Source organism: Schistocerca serialis, chromosome 9 (genome assembly GCF_023864345.2).
Source record: "Schistocerca serialis cubense isolate TAMUIC-IGC-003099 chromosome 9, iqSchSeri2.2, whole genome shotgun sequence".
NCBI classification, from domain to species: Eukaryota; Metazoa; Arthropoda; class Insecta; order Orthoptera; family Acrididae; genus Schistocerca; species Schistocerca serialis.
This window is the reverse complement of record NC_064646.1, coordinates 79,333,318-79,347,742: the sequence shown is the minus strand read 5'-3', so window position 1 is coordinate 79,347,742 and position 14,425 is coordinate 79,333,318. Positions and strand designations below refer to the sequence as shown.

At 41.2% G+C, this 14,425-nt stretch overlaps 1 long non-coding RNA gene across 2 annotated transcripts in view; it reads left to right on the top strand.

Moving 5' to 3' along the window:
- LOC126418973 (uncharacterized) overlaps window positions 1-7,888 on the top strand; it is a 224,869-nt gene extending 216,981 nt beyond the window's left edge. For both annotated transcript variants that reach the window (XR_007575920.1, XR_007575921.1), the window contains one exon: window positions 6,533-7,888. This is a non-coding gene — a long non-coding RNA (uncharacterized LOC126418973). The remainder of the gene's footprint in view (window positions 1-6,532) is intronic.
- The last annotated feature ends 6,537 nt before the right edge of the window (window positions 7,889-14,425 follow it).

Genomic DNA, 14,425 nt, shown 5'->3' with positions numbered 1-14,425 from the left:
ATTTCGTAAATCAAGTATCAACTTCATCTTGGTACAAATGGCTGTGAGCACTATGGGACTTAACTTCTAAGTTCATCAGTCCCCGAGAACTTAGAACTACTTAACTAACCTAAGGACATCACACACATCCATGCCCGAGAAAGGATTCGAACATTCGACCGTAACGGTCGCGCGGTTCCAGACTGTAGCGCCTAGAACCGCTCAGCCACTACGGCCGGCTCAACTCCATCTTCGAAACAGTTTTGTTTACATGGTGTTTTTAGTCATGGATGTTTCGCTCGATCGAATATGTAGGAATACCCTGCCAAAGAGGCACTCTCTGTTTTGAGCGGTTTATCCCCAGTGCAAATTCATTCAGAATTGCTGAAAGATTATTAAGAGACTCATCATTTATTTTCAACAGCTGAGAATTGGATGGGTAACGGCCTTGCCGCAGTTGATACACCGTTTCCCGTGAGATCACCGAGGTTAAGCGCTGTCGGGCGTGGTCGGCACTTGGATGGGTGACCATCCAGGCCGCCATGCGCTGTTGCCATTTTTTGGGGTGCACTCAGCCTCGTGATGCCAATTGAGGAGCTACTCGACCGATTAGAATACCATCATTACGGCCGGGCGAGCGGTGTGCTGACCCCACGCCCCTCCTATCCGCATCCTCCCTGAGGATGACATGGCGGTCGGATGGTATCGATGGGCCACTTGTGGCCTATAGACGGACTGGTGAGAATTAGATGGCTAAATTCATACTGCCATATGATCATAAGGAATATCAACCTGAAAATTGTGAGCACAGACAGAAACTTACAGAAATTAACACAAGATGCTATTGGGCAATAAAAGTGTGACATAAAGTCACGTAGGAGGCTAGATTTCTAGTAAAGTAGTTCTGTAGTTAATCTAGCTAGGTCACATAAAAATTATACAGCAAGTGTAGAATGACTTTATTTCCTGGGAGATTAAAAGTGTGTGGCGGACCGAGACTTTGCTTCTGACGGGCAAGTGCCCTACGGTCTGAGCTACCCAAGCACGACTCACGCCCTTACCCACAGCTTTAATTCTGACAGCTGTGAAGATGGGCTGTGGGGCACGCTTGGGTAGCTCAACTGGTAAGAGCACTTGCCCACTAGAGGCAAAGCTCCCGATGTCGTGTCTCGGCACAGCACACAGTTTTAGTCTGCCAGGAAGTTCCATATCAGCGCACGCTCCCCTTCAGAGTGAACATTTCATTCTGGAATGACTTTATTAATTACAAAATATGACGATATATTTCGGAATTACTTACGTCTTCAGAAATCTACATGCAAAAGTAACATAAGGACAAGAGCATTACGAATTGTGTACGTTAACATGAGATGACTGAGTACTTGTCATCTTCCTTTGCGACTTTTTACTCGACCTTGCCAGCTTAACTACAGATCCACGCATATTTGCTACTGTGTGATACAGCATTTGTGGTGGACATCGTTAAAACAAAGGCGTTTTAAGTTGCGGCGGAATCTTCTCACGACATTTCGATCACCAACTTTCTCCTCTTCCTTGTTGACGCCGACCTACGTAGGGAGAAACTATTATCATAATAATGGAAATCAGAGCTCGCACGGAAAGATATAATTGTTCGTATTCTCCATGCTGTTCGAGACTGAAATAATAGAAAATTATTGTGAAGGTGGTTCGATGAACTCTCTGCTAGGCACTTGAGTGTGACTTGTAGAGTACCCATGCAGACGTAGATGTATCAAATACCGAACCCGACAGTGGTATCACAAGAAGAGTGTGATAAAGTGTGGTACGCTTCATGTGAATAATTAACCACAAGAAAGTTTGGCGCAAGACGGGGTTTAGTTTGTTGAATATTGGCAAAAGGCGGAGTAACTTAATGACTTTGTACGCTGATTTGTTATTGCTGATGATTCAGGGTCCAACACTTCGCATCGGAATGAAACAGCAGTTAAAAGAGTGGCTCAAAGCCGCACTATTGTCACCAGAAAAAGTGAAGTTGTCTAGTCAGCCGGGACGAGACAAGTGGGGCTCATAACCATGAAACGAAGATAACAATGTCTGCATCGATAGGATGAAAACGTAGGTGGTAAGACGCCTGTCTTGAAAAAGAAAAATATTTTTCGTCGGAAAAAAATCACCTGTTACACGAATACTGGGGCATTAGGAGTACGAAACTGTGGAACGCCTTCCTTATTCACCAGATTTGATACCGTCTGGCCTGCACATATTCCCATAGCTAAGGAGGTAGGTGACTGCAAAATATATTTTAGTCCAATAAAGAGGTGTGGTAATAGCTGGTGGTAGCCATTGATGGGTATTTTGTACATCTTCGAGGATTTCTGGATACTTTGGTCGAAATTCATAGGCCAAAAACGAAAAATTTGTTATTTTCTTGTACCTGAAATCATAATATACGTCTATTAGAACTAGATCCTTGACCTTATTCTATCAGCCAGCCGTTGTGGCCGAGCGGTTCTAGGCGCTTCAGTGTGGAGCCGCGCTACTGCTACGGTCTCAGGTTCGAATCCTGCCTCGGGCATGGATGTGTATGATGTCCTTAGGTTAGTTAGGTTTAAGTAGTTCTAAGTTCTAGGTGACGGATGACCTCAGATGTTAGGTCCCATAGTGCTCAGAGCCTTCCCCTATCACAGTATAACAATCCAACAGGCAGTACTCTAAAATGGAATCCACCAAGATATTTTTAACACTCCTATCCGCATGGCTGTTCTTTATGAAATGTTTTAGCAGCTCTCAACACCGAGGCACCTAGGCACATATCGGAAGAGACCTGTAAAATTAGGCCTGCGCGTCCTCTGAAGCGAGACGACGTGTGCTGAATAAAGAACGCTTCGCGAACAAAATGCCATTAACTGGCTGTGTTACTGCAAAACTGGACTTACGACTAAATCGTGAAATGTAATGTTTCATATTAATGCCGTGGCGTTCGCCTGTAGTCGTAACACCGTTCCATATTGTTCCATAAAGGCGACTTAAGAAGCGGGCACGGCGCACTCCCGATAATGAAGTGTATTCTGAGAATGACACGCTCATAAATAAAACTCTTTGTACTGCAGCGAAATATTAGAACCATCTCGAAACATCTCTTCATGAATCTTAAAGTCCGGTTTTAAGATCGAATTAAAAAGTTATACGTAGCACAGCGTTTCGTTTAATGGATTGGAACCCGGCAGCGCGATGGTGCTCGCTGCGAGCATCTTTCGAACATAAAGGAGAGACAATAAAGGGCGCGATCGAAGCGAAGATTTGTATGTAAATAAAAGCACTCCCGGCTTTCTTTCAGTTGCTTTACGGCGACTTGAAACATTCGTGTATTCATAAAAGCGGATGCTGCAGATACTTCTTGCAAAAAGCGTCGCTATCTCCCCCAAGACAATAATTACGACAGACGTCGAATCGCTCCCAATGCAAACAGCTGCAGAAATCGCTCTGCTCGCTTTTTTTCCCCCTCCACTCTCTTTTTTCCCCTCGCAAGAGTCTGAGCAACAGTGAAACTGTAGTAAATTTTACGCAACCGCTATTAACTCAACTGGAAATTAGCCAGCGTATTTAAATGATATCGAGTTCCATCTCGAGAAAGAAACTGGTTTTCTTTCTTTTTCTGTCATCAGTCTTTCGACTGGTTTGAAGACGTTCTCCACTTCTTCACACCTGCACCCTCAATCGTTTCATCCCTATCTACCTGCTACACATAAAATTTTCTAAAATTTCTCTCGCCTACTCTAAATCTTTGCCTGTCCCACAATGATTTTTTTCTCCTCTAATGCTCCCGTCAGCGCCAAGTTAACTGCTCCTTGATGCCGGTGCAGGTGTTCCATTAAACTGTTCGTTATTTTAACAGCAGACTTCCATAAACCTCTTTCTTCGCCTACTATTTCCAGCTACCCTTTTAATTTTGCGTTCAGCTAATGCAGAACTAGAATAAAGCGATCGTTTACTGGCTGACCTGTAATTGACCTACCCGGGAATCATCAGCATTCCAGACAGACTCTCTTTACTTCGGTCATATTTTACCGGACACGTAATGAGTTCTGCAATACGCCTATTCATAAAAAGTGTTACACTGAGCGAGGTGGCGCAGTGTTTGGCACATTGGACTCGCATTCAGGAGGACGACGGACGAAACCCACGCCCGCAGATCTTGATTTAGATTTTCCGTGATTTAAAAAAAATTGTTCAAATGGCTCTGAGCACTATAGGACTTAACTTCTGAGGTCATCAGTCCCCTAGAACTTAGAACTACTTAAACCTAACTAACCTAAGGAGATCACACACATCCATGCCCGAGGCAGGGTTCGAACCTGCGACCGTTGTGGTCGCGCGGTTCCAGACTGTAGGGCCTAGAACCGCTCGGCCACCTCGGACGGCTCCGTGATTTCCCTAAATGGCTTCAGGCAAATGCGGGGATGGTTCCTTTGAAAGGGCATGGCCGACTTCCTTCTGCGTCCTTCCCTAATCCGATGGGGCCGATTACCTCGCTGTTTGGTCCCTTCCCACGAATCAAGCAACCAACCAGCCAAAGTATAACGAATAATTCATGCCACTGAACGTTCACTCAATTGAGTAAAGATTATATAAAATATGTTTCCCTACTACATTTTCATAAAACACAGAACATTAACTATAATCTATGACCGTTCTCTGTAGCTTGGTGGTTGTATACCGAACGATGTCCATCAATTCTGAAGTTAACAAATACCGAGTACTATTAGGCTAGCGACAGTATTCCTGTTTCCCAGAGCCAGTCGTAGTGTGCAATTTAACTGAAAGAGAAATTAGCTATCACATTTCATTGATCAAGCAACAACTTCTTCAGATAGCTCTGCCCTAAACAATGACTTGGGTTCTTTTAATATGTTCGTAATCGATACATCGTCCCATTATTCCAAGAAAACCTGTGCTTTCCTTATATGTGTACCGTTATTAATGACGTACACAAATTAGAGAAACAAAGAGAGAAATACTTTATGTACAGCTAAGGTGCTCTCGAAACGTCATAAATACGGAATAATCACACACTCCATTACAGACGGGGACATTGTTAATCTTCATGCATACATGAGTGTATGAAAATATTACATGCAGACAGGATATAGAAAGAAAAACATTTATGAAAAAGATAAATATATTAACATCGAATACCGTCCGGGGTAGCAGCACGGTCTCAGGCGCCTTGTCACGGTCCACGCGGCTTCCCCCGTCCGAGATTCTAGTCCTCCCTCAGGCATGGTTATGTGTGTTGTCCATAGCATAAGTTAGTTGAAGTTAGATTAAGTAGTGCGTAAGCTTAAGGACCGATGACCTCAGCAGTTTGGTCCCAAAGACGTTACCACAAATTTCCATTTTAACATCGAATGTACATTTAAAAATTTGGAAGACTTTTCTAAATGTAGTTGTCTGGAGCGTAGCCTTATACGGAAGTGAAACGTGAACAATAAACAGTTCAGACAAGAGCCACGGAGAAGCTTTTGAAATGTGGTGCTACAGAAGAGTGCTGAAGACTCTGTGCGTAGATCGGACGACTCATGTGGAGGTACAGAAACCAACTGGAGACAGAAGAAATTTGTGGCACAGTCCAACTAACTGAAAGAAGGACTCTGTTGACAGGACACAGCCTGAGGCAACAAGGAGTCGTAATGGAGGGAAGCGAAGAGGTAATAAGTTACGGAGGAAAAGCAAGGCTCGCATACAGTAAGCAGGTTAAGACGGACGTAAGTTGCTAAGTTGCAGCACTTACGCAGAGATGATAGGACCTGCACGTTATATACTAATGTGGAGAGCTGCTCCAAACCAGCCTTTTTAACAGATGGCCCAGTCAATGAAGGAAAATTTGTGGAAAAATTCGTTTAGCCGCAAATTTTTGAACAGTACGATCGGTTTCGGGCTTGAGCCCATCTTCAGGTGGTTTACATTCAAGTGCATGTGTGTCTGAAAATACCAACACCTAAGGTGGCACTATCAAAGACATAATATGGAAGCATCTGTAATTAGTATGGTAGCTAATAAATATTTTTGTACAAAAGTGTGACAAATGTACGGTGAATACGATATCGACACACCAGCTTTATTCATCATCACATCACTTGTTTTCGATTTAAACAGTGCTCTCCAGCACTGAGTATGGAAACGTGTGCCAGAACGTAAATCACTTGAAGATGGGCACGAGGCCGAAACCGGTCGTGTGTTACATAAAATCACCTGTTGTAAATGGTTATTATTCTACACCCTGTAACGGAACAGTCACGTAGTTCACCCGCATCCATTATGGATAAAACACATTCACCTTTTCATATTTTTCTGGAGCATCTCGTAAACTGCGACTTCTACAGAAAACGTTAAACAGCACCCCTGCTCTTCCCCGTCCAGCCCCTTACATCCTACGATGTAACGGAAATTAGCCGTAGTTGCACCAGGACTCTTTCTGCCATAATGTGCGCTAGTGGAAGATTAGCTTAAGTATGTTATTTTGATAGATTTTGTACATTAATGTTTTTGTTTGTTTCATGGCGTGAGGAAGAGCGCCGCAACGCACCGACGGCCGGATATTCGTCGCTTCCGCCAGAGATAATAACCCGCCGCCACCACCACACACTACCCGACGTGCACCGCGGGCAGGAGGATCGAGCTGACGACTGTCGCTGCTCACTGCTGTCGATTGCTTTACTTACAAAACTAATTGTAATTGAAAAACATATGAATGTCATTGTGTTAATTAACTAACATGTAAGGAGACTATGTAACAGTAAGGTGACTGACGTCTTACTGTCAGCATCTGTTATGTTATTACCACGTTATACTAAAGTCAGCAGGAAGTGAACAATATTTTGTTACACTTCCCATTTAAAAAGCGTACAGTGATTATTTATTTTGCACAGGTTTATTGAAAATTATTTTCCTGTTTTGAGTGCGGCTTACTGCATAAATTGAAAGTAGTTTGAGATTTGTAATTGATGAAAATGTCACAGTTCAACTACAGTTTATTTACAGCGCTCTCCATTCCAGAGATACACTTTAACACTGAAAATTTTCGATGAAGCTAACATTTTTACCAGGACAATTGAAAGTGTTTTTAGTCCACATTAAGTCTTTCAACTTCCAAATCTGCTAACTGTTTCTCAGAAAACTTCCAAGATTTAGGTGTAGCTTCCTCCTTGGGTAACAGAAATACGAACACGGTCAAGAAAGATTATTTCAAACATTTAGTTCAGTGCAAGGCTGATTAATTGAAAGTTGTGAGCAGCTGACGTTCGTGCATCCACGATACCTGCTCCGCTCACCGCCTGTCATCACAGTGTATAAGATCTGGAAATGGTCACAGTTTGGCCGACACTGGTTACCATTGCCAATAAATATTTTATTGCGGTCAGGAATGTTTTTAGTTCAGTTTCAAAATGTTCGATCGAGATCGCTGATATTCTCCACGATAAATGTTCTCAAAAATTGCTACGAGCTAAAGTTCGAATAAAGCACATACACGAAAACCTATCACTTGATATGGCATTCTTATAGTTTCAAAAGGGAGTGATAATGAGAGTGATAAAATCATAACGAAACTAGTTCAGAATAAGAATAAAAAATTTTCTCTGCATGCCCGAACTGGTCTGTACAATTTAACACCCCTTTCATCACAGTAATGCACATATACCTTAAAGTGGGGTGAGAATAGAACAGTTTTCAACTATAAAAGAAAAAACTGATACTTTTAAAAAGAAATGTGAAAATGAAAATTATACGGGTTTATAGGTCTTGCGCTCAAACTTATAGATTTTGAACCTCGCGCCATTCACCTTGCAGATCAGAGTGAATAGAAACAGGACATTGTTCTGGATACATATCAAAATAGTTTTGACCTAGAAGAATAAGAAACAAAATTTATCTGCTTCAAAAAAGCGATACTCAATACATAAACTAAAAATATTGCATGAATTGAATTTGTTTACTCTGTTTTCGAAATAAAGATTGTTATATCTCTAATTATTTTAATATTGGGCTGCTGAATTTGGTTGATTTGTTGACACATTAAGTCACTGATATAATGGTGAAAAATGATATCTTTGAATCTACAAGTCGTACCCCCCAGAAGTACTTCTTGATTAAAAAATTTCTACTCATCTGACGTCTACTATTCAACGTGTTTGATCGGGCTTGTTTATTCAAAAAACACCAACACAATGTTTGCCTTCTAAATTACAACTTTTAAGTGCAGGAATGCTTATTTTTTCCATATTATTTAATCACAGCATTATCTCCTGGCTTGAGAACAGAGTAAGGTGATTCTTCATTTCTGTCAAATTCTTGGTATTCTTCTGAAGAAACACTGAAGATTACTGTTTCTATTCACCCCTCGATTTCCGAAGGGACAACCCTGCATTTTCAAAGAGCCGAAGAACAATTCTGTTTAAAGTGTACTTTTAAACTGAACTTTTCGGTTGTGAAATGGAATTGTAAATTTGCTTAGTATGTACTTAAATTAAATACAACACAGCTTACATTGGTACTCAAAAAAAAGTTCAAAGAAGCGTCACCGACATTAAAATTCATAAATTCCCTGTTAGATTGGTTCACTGCCAGCCTAGACATACAAATTTCTGAATGGTATTCCCATTGTCTTGTGACACGATAGCAGAGAAGTTTTTCAGAAGTTTCGTTTTCTCTTCACCCCGCTGCTCCTATTTATCCAATTTTACGACACGTAAGATTTACACTTGTGACGACTCTTGAATAAAAAGATTTGGCTTATCATTTGTTGTGCTTTCTTATGTTGTGACTCTGAAAGGTAAGTGGAACTTCTCTCTGAAAACGTTCATTCAGCGAAGATTTATGCATTATGAAATTACGAATGCGAAGAAATACGATTTATGAATGCAAGAATTTGTTTCCTAAAACCTCATTTGGCACTGGTCTGATTATTCGTACGAGAAATAAACTGGAGTTTAAAGAACACGAATCAATAAGAAAGGACGCTGATAACAACAGAGTTTCGATTTCGTACAGACAGTTGTTAATAATAAACAAGAATATCACCGTTCTTGTAGGAAATAAACAAGTAGGGACACATCACTTCCCTTAAAATTATACAAAATTCACAGGCCACATATTAATCAAACATCTGGCAGAAATAGCAAAATGTGATAAAACTATTTGAGGCTATCTTTTCGGGAACGATAAATCATATTTCTTTTCTTCTTTGTTTAATTTGCTATGAAATGATTCACGTGTATATGTTTGCGATTACTGTCCTCTTAGCAACAAGACGTTCAGGCAATAAATTCTGTATTTCATTCAGGACAAAGTATTCCAGATGTATTCAGAATTTGTTCAGCATTTCTTCTTCCTTCCTACGACATAAATAACTTTCCGCAAAGATATTCCGTTGCGGCTGTACTGGGGAGGAGGATGTGTTTTAACTGTACTTGGAATGAACACTTTTTAGTTCCGATTGATAACTGAAAGATGATAGCAACGAACGAGGACTAGTTCGAAGTTTCATTATCGACACTACAGTCACCCAGATTGAATCGGTGTCTTCTGGCCCAGCTGATTGGTATCTGATTTGAATTCTGGGGCAAGACCGGATTCTGAAGTTCCCGTTAAAAACCTAGCAGCCGAAGAAGAAGCTGGAATAGGCACCACACTCTTATTGTCTACGCCAAGATATAATATTTTCTTAGATATAGTTAGACGTGGCAAATTATAGCTCGATAGTTTGGAATACACGATTAACAAACATAGGTCCAAAAGCTGAAATATGTTACTCACATCGTCAATCAGAAACTCAGGGATGCAAATTGCACGTACAGAGAGCTACTTACATGTTCTGTGAAGCATTGTTTGCTAAAGAAAATGGTTAGGACTCAAGTACCGGTCTCTACGTCATAAAATGTTAGTTTTCATAAATTTATATGGTGGTGATAACAGCGGCCTCATACCGTTAAATCACTTATCATTAATCGTATGACGAAACGTCAGTGTTCTTTATTTAGTATTTGTTGTATTCACACAAGTAGGGCACACGGTGTTTATCAGTACTGCGAACACAAACAGAAGCAACTCATATAAGTGGGCATTATGTAAGATACGGTTACACAGGAGAGCCATAATTTTTCTAAATTAGTTGACACGTTATACATCACACCTAGGTATTTCAAAACAGATTCATAGCACATGCAAGAGAGTACTTAACTACTTACTTTATGAGTGCAAAATGAGCAGTCTGCACAACATTAAGATGTCCTTCAGGCATGTTGAACAGTAGAGAAGTGTGGTGTTTGAGGCAGTGCGTTGACCTCAGGCGGCGGTTGCGACGTTATGCTTATAGGAAGGCTTCTTCTTCACTCTCTGCTACTGCCCCATACCTAAGGGTATGGGGTTGCGGCAAGTGAAAGAACAGGTAATCCTTAGTCTTGAACATCCTTCGCCGACCGGTGTGGCCGAGCGGTTCTAGGCGCTACAGTCCGGAACCGCGCGACCGTTACGGTCGCAGGTTCGAATCCTGCCTCGGGCATGGATCTGTGTGATGTCCTTAGCTTAGTTAGGCTTAAGTAGTTCTAAGTTATAGGGGACTGATGACCTCAGAAGTTTAGTCCCATAGTGCTCAGAGCCATTTTTGAACATCCTTCGAGGATACCAACCGTTTCATAGATTTACTCTGTGAGAGTATGTATTTACCAGATTGCAGCATCAACCATCCAGCTGCGAAACGTAATGAAGATGCCTGTACGAGAATTAGTGAAGAAGCATGTTTCGCGCAGGAAAGGAAAGGGGAAAGAAATAAGGTTTTTAGGTTTTATCTATGACATCGTAATTCTGTCAGAACTGCAAAGGAGTTGATGGGTAATTTGAAAAGAACTGATAATCTCCTGAAATGAGTAGCACATCGCTTCAAAGTGAACAGAGCTCAATGGCAGAATGTGATTAAAAGAAGAGATACGTTGGTATGGTGCATCCCGAAGCATCAAGGAATAATTGATGTGGTAACTAACGGAAGTGGTGGCGAGGATGGGTGGGTGGGTGAGTAGCAGGGGAGCGGGTGGAGAAGGGAGACGTACGTTGAAAGAAGTACGCAAGATCAAGTGGGTGAACAGTACAGTGGTTATGCAGAGATGAAGGCACTTGCACAGATTAGCCTAGAGCGGAGAGCGGGAAAAAGAAACCTTCAGACAGGAGACAGCAACAACAGGAATCGAGTGAAACCTGGGCATCACTGAAAGAATGGCCATTCCTTCCACGTGCAGAAAGACTGAGATGGGCTCTCTATCTGAAGCTGGTAGCACGGATTCAACCCAGGCCTGCCACATGTGTAGAAGGCAGTGCTACTCAGTAAATCGCAGAGTTGGTCATACAGTGAATTAGAAGTGTGTTCAATCGTGTCTCATTCTCGTATTATGTCCACAACTGAAAAAACCATATCCGGGTAACAAATAAACATCGATTATCGATCATGTTTAGACATCTCTTCTTTCTTCACTACCTACATCTACATTTACGTTCACGTCTACATCTACATGATTAGTCTACAATTCACAACTAAGTGCTGGTAGAGGATTCATCGACCCACCTCTCCGTGCGAGCTATAATTTCTCTTATTTTATTATGTTAATAATTTCATAGGGGCATGAAAAAGTTTGTGATTGGAATTTCATGAGAAGATCCTGCTGCAACGAGAAACACCTTTGTTTTAATGACTGCCACCCCGATTCACGTATCATTCCCCTGGCACACTCTGCCCAATTTCGCGTTAATAAAAGCGAGCTACCCTTCTTTGAACATTTTCGATGTCCTTCGTCAATCCTATCTGAAGCGGATCCTACACCGCACAGCAATACCTCAGAAGAGGGCGAACAAGTGCAGTGTAAGCAGTCTCTTCGGTAGACCATTTGCATTTTCAGTGTTCTGCCAATAAATCTCAGTCTTTGGTGTGGTTTCGTCACAACATTATCTACGTGCTCGTTCCGTTTTAAGTTTTTCGTAGTTGTAATCCCCAGGTATTCAGTTGAATTTACAGCCTTTAGATTTAACTGATTTATCGTGTAACCTAGTTGAATCACACTCTAAGACGGTAATATTAAAGTTCAAATCACCACAAAAAACAAGTTATAAACCTAAAAGATTTTTAGTGGTGTTAATTCTCATCTGGATAATTTTTTTTATTTAATTGTCTTAATCCCAAAGTTTTTTGAACAGAATTACCAGTTTCGGCTATGCAGTAGCCATCTTCAGAATATACGATAGAAGAAAAAGAAGAAAGCATTACTGCCTTCTAATTAAAAGGTTGATAAATAAATTATAATATAAAAAATATACTTCTCATTTTGCTCCAGCGCAGTAAGTCACAAATGTGTAAAAACAACACGAGTCAAAATTTCCATGCACGCTTCAACCAGTATATATGGTGTGCAAGAGCTATCCTAGAGGTCGTTGATGTACGCATTATGTGCAGATAACTGTACAAAGAAATTAAATGAAGAGTCATTTAGAGACACAATACTTACAAATATTCTCATTTGTGCATAAAAACGCTATTTTTTATATTTACCCACATAAAAAAGGCCTATTAGTCTTTTGAGAGTTTGCAGCTGATCAGAACAGAACAAAATGTTAAAAAATATGACCTGATAACAGAAATCAAGCTTAACAAATAAGTTTTGGCGACTCTAATTTACTACTTATAAAGAAAGAAGATGGAACAAAGTTCGAGGGCATGTATGTTAGTGTGATTCTTACATTCCAATTTAAATTTTGGTTAGAACAATAAGAAGTAAAAATGAAATTAGAAAGCAAATCGGATTTGAAGAGACAGAAGAAAGTAAATTACAGCAACATTGCAATAAAATGAGAGATAGTATAATTGATAGTAGGAAGGCAGCAAAGAATAGCGGTCGTCACTAGATGGTGCAAACTACTCGTAGTTTCATGTAGGTTTATGTTGGTTGCAGTTCTTCTTTGGTACGACGTCACGGCGACGACTTACTCCCCGGACCGGACGGTACAACGAAGTAACGGCTGAAGAAGTTGCTGCGGAAACCACTGCTGTTGATGATCCGCATTTTTAACAGTGCCTCTTGCAGCGATACTTCCCGTCCGAGCGGAATATAGATTGCATTATACCACTACCAAGGCTGGGAAGGACCATCACAAACCGCAAAACCATCTGCCAACACTCTATAAAATATTGGAATGAATCATACCCCAACGACTTCGCTCAGCAATCACCGAAGGGGATACGATGCGTCCTGGCCAGTTTTCCTTCCAGCCATGCCTGCTGGCCGAAGTCCGGCTCCTCCGGGTTAGGGAGCACTGTATATAGCGTGTAAAGCGACGAACCCTTCTTGATAGTGAAAAGCCATTGATCGAGTGTAGAAGAATAAGCTGCTCACCGAACTGCATGACGTCCCCACTACGCCGGACTGCTGCACGAAAGTTATTGACAGACATCTTCAAGAAAGGCGCTGCTATGTCCGAATAGATTGTCAGCGGTTCAGCATTCATCAACTTCCGGAGAGTATCCTTCAAGGCTCTGAGATGTCACCGATTCTATTCATCTTGTACGTGAGTGACCTGCCGTTACTTCCACAAGTCGTGCTTACAGAAGAAAGCAGGTGTTGACAGATGTGAAAATTTAATAAGTCACAGCTGCAAAATACTAACGCGAATTCTTTACAGACCAATGGAAAAACTGGTAGAAGCCGACCTCGGGGAAGATCAGCTTGGATTCCGTAGAAATGTTGGAACACGTGAGGCAATACTGATCCTACGACTTATCTTAGAAAATACATTAAGGAAAGGCAAACCTACGTTTCTAGCATTTCTAGACTTAGAGAAAGCTTGTGACAGTGTTGACTGGAATACTCTCTTTCAAATCCTGAAGGTGGCAGGGGTAAAATACAGGGAGAGAAAGGCTATTTACAATTCGTACATAAACCAGATGGCAGCTAAAAGAGTCGAGGGGCATGAAGGGGGAGCAGCGGTTGGGAAGGGAGTGAGACAGGATTGTAGCCTGTCCACGATGTTCTTCAATCTGTATATTGAGCAAGGAGTAAAGGAAACAAAAGAAAAATTCGGAGTAGGTATTAAAATCCATGGAGAAGAAATAAAAACTTTGAGGTTCGCCGATGACATTGTAATTCTGTCAGAGACAGCAAAGGACATAGAAGAGCGTTGAACGGAATGGACAGTGTCTTCAAAGGAGGATATAAGATGAACATCAACAAAAGCAAAACGAGGATAATGGAATGTAGTCGAATTAAGTCGGATGATGCTAAGGGAATTAGATTAGGAAATGAGACACTTAAAGTAGTAAAAGAGTTCTGGTATATGGGGAGCAAAATAACTGATGATGGTCGAAGTAGAGAGGATATAAAATGTAGACTGGCAATGGCAAGGAAAGCGTTTCTGAAGAAGTGAAATTAGT